Raw genomic sequence first — 14036 nt, forward strand, 5'->3', positions numbered from 1 at the left:
CCAGTCCGATGTCGTCTTGGCCGGACAGCTGTGAGGCCACGCTGCCCATTTCGGGATCCTGGCACAGCGACCGTGGCCCTCCGTGTAGGGTTCTCAGACGTCGTTCCGTGTTATCCCCTTCCGCGGGGCCGGCCCCGCGGAAGGGGATAACACGGAACGACGTCTGAGAACCCTTCGAGTGACATCCTATGGAAGGACAAAAAACAAAGATCCCCCGTGTAGCCTTAACAGACTGTAGGTGGAAGAGCTGTTAGCGAGCACCTATGAATGCCGGCACGGCACGCGATGGGGTGGGTGGCCAGCACCACGCCCGGCCGCCTTTGTCTCCCTAGTCACGATGTTTACACATCGCACCAGGTATTTATTTGAGACTGAGTCGATCTAGGGGAGGCCCAGAACCTGTTCAGATAATCGTCACTGATGTTAGTCGTGAACAGGAATCGAACTCGGGTCGCCGGGATCGTAGCGCAGCGTAGCGCTGACTGCTACACGACCACTCCCCACGCACACAGAGACACACACACACAGACACACACACACACAGACACACGCACATAGACACACACACAGACACAAACATAGTGACACAGACACAAACACACAAACACAGACACACACATAGTGACACACACAGACACACAACAACAACAACAACCGCCATTCGCCACTAAGTGGCGGTGACGTCACCACGACGCTTGTGCCAGGCCATGTGCACCTTGAGGCCACGTGAAGTGTCGAACGCCCGCTGGCAGGAGGTCACGGGGCAGACCCAGGTGCCACGGGTCGACTGACCGAGATGACCGAGATGACTGGCTGATGCACCACCTGTGCCCCCTACTGTGCCAACTTGCTGTGCTTTAGCCACCCGGCGCTCCGCTCGTTGTTGTGAGCGTCGCTCCTCCGCCCTCCGTTGTTGTTGGAGGGCGACTGCCTCCAACTGCCCAGTAGCGTCCTTCACGAGCCTCCTCCACTGAGGCCGATCTTGACATCGCTGGTACCAGTCATCGGCAAGTCCACTCAGCTCCACGTCCTCCTGTACCACATCACTCCATCTCTTCTCTAGCCCGTGCCGCGCCCGTTTAGCCCCCTCGATCCGGCCGAACAAAAGCTGTTTAGGCATGCGGTGGCTGGGCATGCGGGCTACATGACCCAGCCAACGCAGCCTTGCCTGCCGGAGGAGCTCACTGATGGGACTTTGCCCAGATCTTTCAAGGACTTGTGAGCTCCTCACACAATCCAGCCTGGTTAAACCCAGGATGGATCGTAGGCAGGCCAGCCTAAATGTTTCCAACCGGCGAAGATGCTCCACTAGGGGGGTCCACGTTTCGCAAGCATAGAGAAGGGAGGGAATGACCGTGGCCGAGAAGACCTGAAGCTTCGTGCGGAGCGACAGACCAGGTAGCTTCCACACAGCGTTACGCAACCGATGAAAAGATATTGCCGCTCGACTGATTCGGAGTGAGACCTCTGCTGATAAACTGGAGCCGGTCATGAGCACACTGCCCAGGTATGGGAAACTCTCTACTCTCTCCACAACTGCCCCATCACCGATTGGGAGTTGTGGGGGCGGAGTGCCCGATGGTACAAAATACCCAGGCAGGTGCTTAGTTTTGGTGGGGCTGATGGTAAGGCCCCACCTCTTAGTGGCACGCTCCAGTCTCAGCAGCAGCGTCTCCAACTCCTCTTCTGAATGAGCAGCTATTACCAAATCATCGGCATACATAACGTGTGTATGTGTCTGTGTGTGTCTGTTTTACAGGTGTTTTTTTTTTTTAAACCTGTAAAACAGACACACACAGACACATACACACACACAGACACACACACACAGACAGACACACACACAGACACTAGGGGGCAGCACTTTCCCACCTGCCCCGCTACCGTGTAACGTTCGTCTCGCTCCAGACCGGAGTTGTCTTTATTGGGGGTTTTCAGTGCAGTCACGTGTGACCGGAATGTCACCATCCACTCGCTACACTTGAGAACCCCGTTTAATCACGACGAATTATGTCTGGGTCTCTATGTGAGTCCATGGGTCTCTATGTGAGTCTATGGGTCTCTATGTGAGTCTATGGGTCTCTATGTGAGTCTATGGGTATCTATAGATGTGTATGTGAGTCTATGGGTCTCTATGGATGTGTATGTGAGTCTATGGGTCTCTATGGATGTGTATGTGAGTCTATGGGTATCAAGATCGGCCTCAGTGGAGGAGGCTCGTGAAGGACGCTACTGGGCAGTTGGAGGCAGTCGCCCTCCAACAACAACGGAGGGCGGAGGAGCGACGCTCACAACAACGAGCGGAGCGCCGGGTGGCTAAAGCACAGCAAGTTGGCACAGTAGGGGGCACAGGTGGTGCATCAGCCAGTCATCTCGGTCATCTCGGTCAGTCGACCCGTGGCACCTGGGTCTGCCCCGTGACCTCCTGCCAGCGGGCGTTCGACACTTCACGTGGCCTCAAGGTGCACATGGCCTGGCACAAGCGTCGTGGTGACGTCACCGCCACTTAGTGGCGAATGGCGGTTGTTGTTATCTATGGATGTGTATGTGAGTCTATGGGTCACTATGGATGTGTATGTGAGTCTATGGGTCTCTATGGATGTGTATGTGAGTCTATGGGTATCTATGGATGTGTATGTGAGTCTATGGGTCTCTATGGATGTGTATGTGAGTCTATGGGTATCTATGGATGTGTATGTGAGTCTATGGGTCTCTATGGATGTGTATGTGAGTCTATGGGTCTCTATGGATGTGTATGTGAGTCTATGGGTCTCTATGGATGTGTATGTGAGTCTATGGGTCTCTATGGATGTGTATGTGAGTCTATGGGTCTCTATGGATGTGTATGTGAGTCTATGGGTCTCTATGGATGTGTATGTGAGTCTATGGGTCTCTATGGATGTGTATGTGAGTCTATGGGTCTCTATGGATGTGTATGTGAGTCTATGGGTCCCTAGGTGAGTGATTAGTCGCCGAGGTTACACGTTGAACATCCTGGCAGAAGCCACGCGTGGATTCCAGCCCAGGCCCGACACGGTCATTATGACCTCCCCCATTATGACCCCCCCCCCCCATTATGACCCCCCCCCATTATGACCCCCCCCCCATTGTGACCCCACCGCCCCGCCCCCTCTAGACACCCGCCCGTGGCTTGTGTCGATATTTCCAGAATCCGAACGCGGACGAAACTTCGCTGGCGACGCGGGGGGGGGAGTCGCGGTGGGGGGGGGAGGAGAGGGTGGGGGGGGGGGCTTGCTGAGTGGGGGGTGGGGGCTAATTGATTGGGGTGGTTGTGCGAGCAGGGGGTGGGGTCGTGCGTGCGGTGATTGGATGCAGGAGGAGGGGGGAGTTGGGGTTGGGGGATGAGGTGACGGGGGCGGTGTGGGGGGGGGTGCAGTCAGCGTCACCTTTTCAACACCAAAACATCTGCGTATGTCTACCTGTGATGCTGCCTACCTGCATGTCTGTCTGCATGTCTGTCTATCTGTCTATCTCCCTATCTGTCTGTCTGACTGCCTCTCTATGGATCTGCCTCTCTGTCTGCCTCTCCATCTGTGTGTCTGCCTCTCTATCTCTCTGTTTGTCTATCTGTCTGTCTGTCTCTGTCGATCTGCCTCTGTCGCTCTGCCCCTCTGTGTGTCTATCACCGCCCGTCTCGCCCGTCCACTGTGGCTCAGGTGGCGAGCCAGCCACGGTGCGTCCCCTGTCGTTGGGAATTTTCGCTCGGGGCGAACTCAGTAACGCAGCGGTTGGCATTGTTCCCGGTCCAGTTGCACCGCCTGCGCACACGGCGACTGCCCGCCCCCGGAGAGGGGGAGGGAGGGAGAGGAGAGGGGGAGAGGGGGAGGGAGGGGGAGAGGAGGCGGGAGGGGGAGAGGGGGAGGGAGGGGGAGAGGGATGCTCCCCCTTCGCCCTCGGGACTCGAGCGACGTTGGGCATTTTCAGCTTCATAATTAATTACTACCACGCGCGTACAAAGACAAAGTTCCCCCGTGTAGCCTGTAACAGACTGTCGGGGCAAGTGCTGTTAGCGAGTAGCAGCACCTATGAAGGCGGTACGGCACACGAAGGGGTGGGTGGCCATCCAGCACCATGTCCGGCCGCCTTCGTCTCCCCAGTGGCGATGTTTACTACACACCGGGAACAGGTTCAGATACTCGTCACTGGTGTTGGCCGTGATGGGGAATCGAACCCGGGTCGCCAGGTTCGTAGTACAGCGCGCTAACTGCTACACTACCGCTCCCCACGTATACATGCACACACATCTACATACGCACACACGTACACCATACATACACACACACCCGTATGCATATACAAAGACAAATACAAAGATCGCCCGTATAGCCTTAACAGACTGTTGGGGCAAGTGCTGGTAGTGAGCACCTATGAAAGCAGGCACGGTACACAATGGAGTGGGTGGGTGGCTAGCACCACGCCCGGCCGCCTTTGTCTCCCCAGTGGCGATGTTAACTACACACCGCACCAGGTACCGGTTCAGGTATTCGTCACTGGTGTTGGCTGTGAGCGGGAATCCAACTTGGTTGGCCGCGTTGGTTCGCAGCGCAGCGCAGCGCTAACCCCTGCGCCACCGCTCCACACGCGTGCACGTGCAAACACACACACGTCTACACACACAGGGCCGTTGCCCGAAACGTCGGCTATTATAAATTGTTGTTTGCTGTGTTCGCGGCACGCTACCGCCGTCTAACAAACGTTGGACACGGAACTTTGAGTGGAGCAGTAGCGGAACCAGCGGTGGGGGGTGGGGGGGCAGGGAGTGGGGGGCAGGTGGGGGGCAGGTGGGGGGCAAGGGGTGTCTTGCCCTTCCCCACCTGGTGGCCAAAGCTACGAGTTGCAGCTTCCTTGACAATCACCGTGAGATTTATTTTCAACAGCAGTGCTAACGATACAAAACGCTGAATTAAAACGCGGCTGAAATTTAAACGTTTTTATCGAAACGCTTTCATTTACGTTCCACGTTTTATTTTAATTGAAGTGGAACAGCAACGTCATATTGCAACGAGGTCCTTAGGACGACCACTACGGAGCTGTTGTGGCTTCAAGACGGAGCGCCCCCCCCCACAGCGTTAAATGTTCGAGTCCGTGATCGTCATGTACAATCGTCCTAGGTACGAGCGCGCGAGACGCGGATAAAACATTGCGGCTCCCACCTAAACGATTGTAGCACCACCCCGCTGAGCTGCCAACGTCGCGACCACGCCACGTGGCTTGCGCGAGGAGGCCGTGCTCGAGACGAGAGGGGCAGGAATGGCAGTCAAAGGATGGAAGCGTGGCCCAAGACGGCGGCCACCGCAGAGACGGAGCGAGGGAATTGAGGGTGCGTGCCGGCGCTGTGCGGACTGCTAAGAGCGCGGGGTCGTGAGCGAGCGGAGGCCTTCATCCAGCAGTGGATTGAGAGCACCGCACGCACACACTGTGTGTATGTGTACTCGGGTTGTTGAGCGGTGAATTGATAATTATCATAAATGAGATTACGTATTTTATACTGGAGGAATGCGATTCGCTACAAAGCTCGTTTTCACAGATGTGTAAAAAATAATAATCGATAATCGTACTCTTAGGTTTTTTCGGTAAAGTCACGTAGGAAAAAAATAAAAATATATAATAAAAACAATAGAAATAATCAAATCAAATTTTTTTATATTCTATTATTTTATTTCTATTATTATTTCTATTATTGTTATTATTTATTTTTATTTTTTACCTACGTGACTTTACCGACAAAATCCGTGCAGTCACGAAAGCTTCAAATCGATTCGGGTGCTGGTTTAGTAACGAACGCACCCAGGTATTTGGACGTTGAACCCGCACGGCGCTCATCAGTCACCGCGTAGTTCGTTCAAACAGAGAGACACGCCTACAGGGCTGGACTTTTACTTGTGTCGTTCGACACTTTGATCATGCATCATCGTCATTATCAAACGTCCACACGCAAAGACAAAGTTCCCCCCTGTAGAGCCTTTACTGTAGGGGCAAGTGCTGTTAGCGAGTGGCACCTATGAAGGCCTGCAGGGCGCACTTGGGAGTGGGTGGCCAGCATCACGCTCGACCGCCTTTGTTTCCCCAGTGCTGATGGTTTTACACAGCGCGCCAGGTACTTATTTTAAGGCTTAGTCGACCTAGGGGAGGCCCAAGACCAATTCAGATATTCGTCACCGCGCACAAAGACAAAGATCCCCCGTTTAGCCTTAACAGACTGTAGGCGAAAGTGCTGTTAGCGAGCACCTATGAAGGTCGGAGCGGTACACGGGGAGGGGGGTGGGTGGCCAACACCACGCCCGACCGCCTTTGTCTCCCCAGTGGCGATATTTACACACCGGACCAGGTACTAATTCGAGGCTGAGTCGACCTAGGGGAGGCCCAGGACCGTTCAGATAATCGTCACTCGGTGTTGGCCGTGAGCACGAATCGAACTCGGGTCGCCGGGTTCGTAGCACAGCGTAGCGCTAACCGCTGCGCCACCGCTCCCACGCACACGAATACACATATAAAGACATACACACACACTTACCAATATATATGACAACACATGAACACATACATACATACAAGTGTAGTTTCTGCAAAAAGACAAATGCGTATACACATGCATACACGTATATATATGAATACAAAACACATTTTCGCGTATATACATAAACCCATATCTATATTATAAAAATGATACATACGCAGACACGCACATATATCACGACGTACATATATCCTACACAGACGACGATTTCCCAGAGGTACTTCGTCGACTGTTCGGGCAAGTGTTGTTAGCGAGCACCTATTAAGGCACAATAAACTGGGTTGTGTGCTAGAGCCACGCCAGTTGCACACACAAAGACCCCCCGTGTAGCCTTTACAGAATGTCGGGGCAAGTGCTGTTAGCGAGCTCCTATGAAAGCTGGCACGGCACAGGAGGGGATTGGTAGCAAGCACCGGACCCGACTGCCTTTGTCTCCCGAGTGGCGATGTTTACACACCAGGTACTCATTGGAGGCTGAGTCGACCTAGGGGAGGCCCAAGACCGGTTCAGATAATCGTCACTGGGGTTGTCCGTGAGCGGGAATCGAACTCGGGTCGCCAGGTTCGTAGCGCAGCGTAGCGCTAACCGCTGCACCACCGCTCCCAACGACCACTCCCACACACAACAGGCGCGACAAGTCGCTGCTGAATGCTGCCGCGTCGCGCTCATGTAAACGCACCGCGTCGCGTACTGTCGAGAACGAGGAGGTAGCGCGATCGCCGCGGGGAGCTCCTCAGTGAACCCCCCCCCCACTACTCCCCCCACTGCCCTCCCGCCACACATACAATTATTGCGCAACCGTAATCAAGTCTGCCTGCGCCCGTAAACATCATCAGCTGTAAGCGATCTCATTTAATTAGTGCGCCCTCCCCGCGTCGCTTTCGCCTCGCTCCTCCGAGAACGACGACTCGGTTCGACACCCGCCTGGGGCGCATCGCGGGGTGGGTGGGGGTCGGACAGTGGTGGTGGTGGTGGTGGGGGTGGTGGTGGGGGTGGTGGTGGGGGTGGTGGTGGTGGTGGTGGTGGGGGTGGTGGTGGTGTTATGAGGTTGGGGAGTTCTGTAGGGAGGAGTTGAGGCTGAGTTTATCGCAGACGGCACGGGGACACGGAGGTGTCGAATTCGCCTGCTGCGTGTGGCTGCGTTGGGGCATTGGGGGGGGGGGAGGCGTCGCGAACGGCGAAGCGCCGTGGATGAGAGGGCGACTCAAAGTGAAACGAGGAGCGGGCAGACGCAGAAGCGCCCGAGGCTAAGGGGGTAGCGAGGGGATAGCGAGGGGATAACGAGGGGGTCAGGGTTCGGGTCATCGGGAGGAGGGCTGGTTGGTAGTCGCCGCTGGGTTGGGTAGTTGGTGAGTTCGGGGAGGGGAGGGGTAGGCAGAGCCGTCCCCAGGGTACACGGCGAATCGGGGCGATCGCCCCGGGCCCCGCGGGGGGGGGGGGGGGATGTCCGGGCTTGGACTTCACGGTGTCAGCTGTAATCATTCTGGTTTAGTTTGAAAGCTTAAGGGTGGTTGGCATTGTGGGGTTTGCCCCAGGATCGGCACCCCTCCCAGGGACAGCCCCGGTAGTCGGGTTCGGGTTCAGCAGCAAGAGGACTGGTTGGTACTTGTGGCTGGGTTCCGTAGTTGGTGAGTTGGGGTAGAACTCGTGGCGACTCGACGGTTACATGCTGACCAGCGTGCTGAAGTATGGTGGAAACACCAAATACAAAGACCCCCCCCCCTTCCCCCCGTGTAGCCTTTAACAGGCTGTTGGGGCAAGTGCTGTTAGCGAGTGGCACCTATGACGGCACACGAGGGGGTGGGTGGCCAACACCACGCCCGGTGCTTATGTCTTTCCCAGACCGCACCAGGTACTCAATTGAGGCTGAATCGACCAAGGGGAGGCCCAGGACCAGTTCAGATAATCGTCACCGGTGGTGTTGGTAGCCCAGAGCGGGAATCGAATTCGGGTCGTAGTGCATCATGCTAACCGCTACACCGCGTCCCACAACCACAATTACCACCACCACCACCGCCACCATGGTTTTAATCAATACATTGTTGCAAATTGTTGCTTAAGAACGTCAGTGGTTCAGACGGCAAAGAAAATCACTTGTCTTGGGCCTACCAAAGACAAAGATTCCCCTTGTAGCCTTAACAGACTGTTGGGCCAAGTGCTGTTAGCGAGCACCTATGAAGGCTGGCAGGGCACACGAGGGGGTGGGTGGCCAGCATCACGCCCGACCGCCTTTGTCTCCCTAGTGGCGATGTTTACTACACACCGAACCAGGTACTTATTTTAGGCTGAGTCGACCTAGGGGAGGGCCCCAGTACCAGTTCAGATAATCGTCACTGGGTGTTGGTGGCCGTGAGCGGGAATCGAACTCGGGCGGCAGGGTTTGTAGCGCGGCGCGCTAACCGCTACACTACGCACCCCACAACCACCCCACAACGACCCCACAACCACCCCACAACCACCCCACAACCACCACCACGACCACCACCACCACAACCACAACCACCACGACCACAACCACCACGACCCTCCTCCAGTACCCAGGTCCTTAATCCGTTCTTTCTCCAGGGCGGGCGTCCGAGGCCCCTGCCCGGTGCCCTGAGCCCCACCGCTCTCTGTGTCCAGATCTCCGTCCCCCCTCCCCCGGGGCTCAGGGCGAGCCCCGGGGGCTTGGAGGCTCAGCGGATTTCGAGTCTCGGCGAGAGAAAGAGTCGCGCCGGGGGGGTGGCTCCAGCGAGATTCCGAAAATCCGGCGGGGGGGGGTCCCTTCCTCGAGTCCCTCTCTCCCGCCAGTCCACCTTCACCACCATCACACCACTGCCACCATCACCACCGTCATCACCATCACCGGCACACCACCACTACCACCACCACCATCACCGGTACACCACTGCCACCATCACTGGTACACCATCACTACCATTACTGCCACCATCACCACCATCACCGGTACAAAGATAAAGATCCCCCGTATAGCCTTAACAGACTGTAGGGGCAAGTGCTGTTAGCGAGCACCTATGAAGGCCGGAACGGTACACGAGGGGGTGGGTGGCCAGCGCCACGCCCGACCGCCTTTGTCTCCCCAGTGGCGATGTTTACACACCGCACCAGGTACTCATTTAAGGCTGAGTCGACCTAGGGGAGGCCCAGGACCGGTTCAGATAATCGTCACTGGTGTTAGCCGTGAGCGGGAATCGAACTCGGGTCGTCGGGTTCATAGCGCAGCGCGCTAACCGCTACACTACCGCTCCCCTCATCACCGGTACACCACCAATACCACCACCATCACCAGAACACCACCACTACCATCACCGGTACACCACCACTACTACCATCACCATCACCGGTACACCACTACCACCACTACCACCACTACCACCATCACCACCATCACTGGTACATCACCACTACCGTCACGCGTGACGTTGATTCTAAATGTGGAGAGGAAAAAAACCGAAGGACCGGAGAAAAAAAATCCACGCGACCACGGGGAGAGAGCGAAAGACGCAGACTTCAAATTTACAGCAGCAGGCGTCAGGGTCGGGATCGAACCCACGACCTCCTGTATACCAGGCGAGGTAGTTAACATCTCTCTCTGTCTCTCTCTCTCTCTGCGTGTGTCACTCCCCAGGAATGTTTTCATGCCGCGTGAATCCCCGCTCAGGATTTAAAACTCCGGGTCAAATCCTGGAGACACCCCCCGCAGTGGGGGCGGGGTTGAGACGTGGGGGGGGGGGGGGCTACGGGGAGATCGAGATTAAGATGTGGATCGTGAGATGGAAGCAAGATAACGCACAACGTAAACAATAGACAGACAGACAGAGGCATTAGCATAACAATAGGACGTCATCAGCAGCGGGCCGCCATTCACAACTCGAGCGGCAGAAGCCCCCGCAGCGCTTGTGCCAGGCTAGGTGCACGTGGAGGCCATCACGTGAAAGTGTCGAACGCTCGCCGGCAGGAGGTCGCGGGACAGACGCAGGGTGTTTAACACCCATCGTCATCATCACGATAACACGTGCAGACAGTGCCGGATTAATATCGTAGTAGTAAAAGTAGCTACTACTCTTTAATAAGTAGCTACTACTATGTAGTAGCTACTTTTACCACTACGATAAGTACATATGTAGTAGCTGCTACTAATACTACTACTAGTAGCTCCTACATAAGTAGTGGCTCCGGGCCCCGCACTTTCAAGGGCCCCGCGCTAAATACTTTCAAGCTATCAATTGCGGTTCCGTGATTCTGCACTTGCTCTATTACTATAGTACTATACTGCCATCAACTTTTACGAACGACCGGGTGTTTAAGGTTAGCGATTTGTCGTATTATCTGGCTGTACAGCAAATTAAAAAATACAATAACTTTACTATGCAAGTAAAACATTTGCGTGTTTTAATATTTACGTGTTTTTTGACATTTATTTTTTATTTAGGGCCCCTCTATGCGACAGGCCGCGCACCTCGCTTAGTCCGGCACTGCGTGCAGAGATCCCGGAAGGTGTCCACTGCACAAGTCCGTCGTTTGTTTCCACTTCCCTCTCTGTCCCGTGCCAAGAAGCGCGGTTCGAACCACCAAGTGGTGGAGCCGTCATCACCACCATGGGTGCTGGTGCCAGGCTAGGTTGCACCTTGATAGAGGTTTTTTTTCCACCTGTGACACGAATAAATAAATAAATAACCCTAACAACCAGACGCGTGCTTACGTAAACTTAAGACGGGCAAAGACAAAGACCTCCCCGTGTAGCCTTACACAGACTGTTGGGGCAAGTGTTCGTTAGCGAGCACACTTAGACAGACAGACAGACACACACACGCGCTGACAGAGACACAGACAGACAAATGGACACGTAGACAAATAGACAGAGTCATAGACGCACGCGGAATATCCATACAGGGGTAGAGACAAACGCAGCACATCAGCAACTTAAGAATAAACCTGCAAACAGACAAAAACACCTCCACACAGGGACATACAACAACTGCCAGACAAACACATCGACAAAGGGACAGACAAGCAGACTACTCGGACAAATAGCCAGAGAGAGAGAAAGAGAGAGAGAGACAGTACAATTCTAATTAGCCCAGCTTCGATCACGCACCTCGCACACTCCCCTCCACCTCCACCCAGTCTCGGGGGTTCGTAGTCTGTGGGGTCTATGGGGGTCGTTGAGGTCTGTGGGGGGGGGGGTGACTTGTGAGCTTCGTCTCGGGGTGCGGGGTCGGAGTGGGTTGGTGGGGAGTGGTGGCGCAGTGGTTAGAGACAAAATGTTCAACAAGCGGCGTTTGTCGGCAGATGCCCTACATTGACATCGCATAGGCATGCTGTGAAGAAGACCCATTTCCCGAAACGTCGCCTGCTATATTCTTTGATACTTTAAGGACAACGCGCTGAGTGTTGCCGTCGTTGTGTGTATGTACAGTACGTTGAACTTCTTTCGCACCGTACGTAGCCAAGCGTGCCAATTGTTGGCCGCGTTTTGTGCACGGCTGACAACGCACCGCCCAATCATTTGTTTTTTTTGTTTACGAAAACTTTGAATCCACGGTTGCTATCGAGACTCAGCGAGGCTCCCACAGATACATACAGTAAAACCTTGGATTGCGAGTAACTTGGTCTGCGAGTGTTTTGCAAGACGAGCAATTTTTTAAAAATAAATATTAATTTGATAAACGAGCGAGGTCTTGCAATACGAGCAGTACGTGTATACGCTTTGTCTGCCGAGCGTCACGTGATCACAACTGATACACGAGTGCTTTGATATACGAGTGCTTTGATATGCGAGTGCTTTGATATACGAGTGCTTTGGATTACAAGCACGTTTCCGGAACGAATTATGCTCGCAATCCAAGGTTTTACTGTACTTCGCATCACCATCATCATTATCATCGATATGACTATTGTGTACTCGTTTGTGTATTTTTTTTATATCCGCCACAACGTCCGTGAACAACAAACAGCCTCGGTACTCGACGGATTCATCCTCGGCTTTGAATGAATAAATATGTTTTTATACTCTTTAGCTCTTTCGGTGAAGTCGCGTAGATAGAAAATTAATTACCGACGAGACTTTACCGAAAGAACCAAAGAGTATGGATCCCTGCAGTCACGAAAGCTTCAAATCGAAATATGTTTTTGTTTTCATTCTGACAACAGCTGCTGACTTCTCGAAGCCGCGGTGGCGATGAAGTTGCCTCGACACGACGCAGGATGCTCGACAGGCAAGCACCACGCCTGGACGCCTTTGTCTCCCCGGTGGGCGATGTTTACCGCACACCGCACCAGGTTACTCGTTTGAGGCCGAGTCGACCTAGGGGAGGGCCCCGCACGAGCGGTTTCGTTGATGGCGCGCGGCTTCGCAGCCCACCCACTCACTTCACCTGCGCAAGAAGCACTCTCGCAGCAAGCCACACAACTCCGCTTTATTCGCCCGATCGCTCCTCTGCTCGTTCTTGTGAGCTTTTGATGCAAGCAGATGTCATGCACAGCAGGTCCAAAACCCTTCTCTGCCTTTGGCCCCACCTCCCTGCCCCCCCTCTGCCCCCCCCCCCTCTGCCAGCCCCCCCCGCCCCCCCCCCCCACGATATCCCTCCAGGGTGCTGTTGCTGTCAGTTCGACTTTGCGTTCAGTCCCCAGCGCATGCGACTTTGCCGGTGACAGTGACCTGCACACGTGGCGTCTCCAACCCCCTCCACCCACCGCCCCCCCCACCAACCAATCCATCCCCCGCTCACCCCCACCTCTTGTCCCCCCCCCCCCCAGCGCCATCCACATACATTCTGCTTGCCCTTAATACTACCCACTCACAACTCACCCGCCCTCAGGCATCATTCATTTTAAAGAAACCAAACAAACAAACAAACAATCCGTGCCAGGCTAGGTGCACGTTTAACGCAGTGCCCAAACACTCACGGGTTTACACAGCAGGGTGCGGGGAGATCGACAGGGTAGTTAGACAAGACACACGCACACAGACCTCCGAACGCAAAGACGAAACATGACAGAGATCGCCCCGCGTGTCGCGTTTCAAAGACCTTCGGGGAAAGTTGCTGTTAGAGATCGCCTACCAACGTTGCTGGCAGGTGCTCATTTCACGCTGAGCGGACCTACAGAGCCTCAGGACCGGCTCTACAATTGGCCGTGGCCGGGAAATGGAACCCTCGGTTGGCACTGCAACATCGCTCAGACCCCCACGACAAAGACAAAGGTTCCCCGGGTAGCCTCTAACAGACTCTTGGGGCAAGTGTTGTTAGCGAGCGTCTACGTAGAGACGGCCGCCTCTTTCTCCCCAGTGCTGATGCTTTACACACCGCCCAGGTAATTATTTAGGGCCGAGTCGATCTAGGGGAGGCTCAGGACTGGTTCAAATAATTGTCACTGTTGGTGTTGGCCGCGAGCGGGAATCGAACTTGGGTGGCCGGGTTTTGTAGCGCGGCGTAGCGCTAACCACTACACCACCACTCCCCACACCTATCAAAGACAAAGATCCCTCGTATAGACT

The sequence above is a fragment of the Lampetra planeri genome, chromosome 8 (assembly GCF_965212315.1).
Source record: "Lampetra planeri chromosome 8, kcLamPlan1.2.h2, whole genome shotgun sequence".
In the NCBI taxonomy this organism is placed as follows: Eukaryota; Metazoa; Chordata; class Hyperoartia; order Petromyzontiformes; family Petromyzontidae; genus Lampetra; species Lampetra planeri.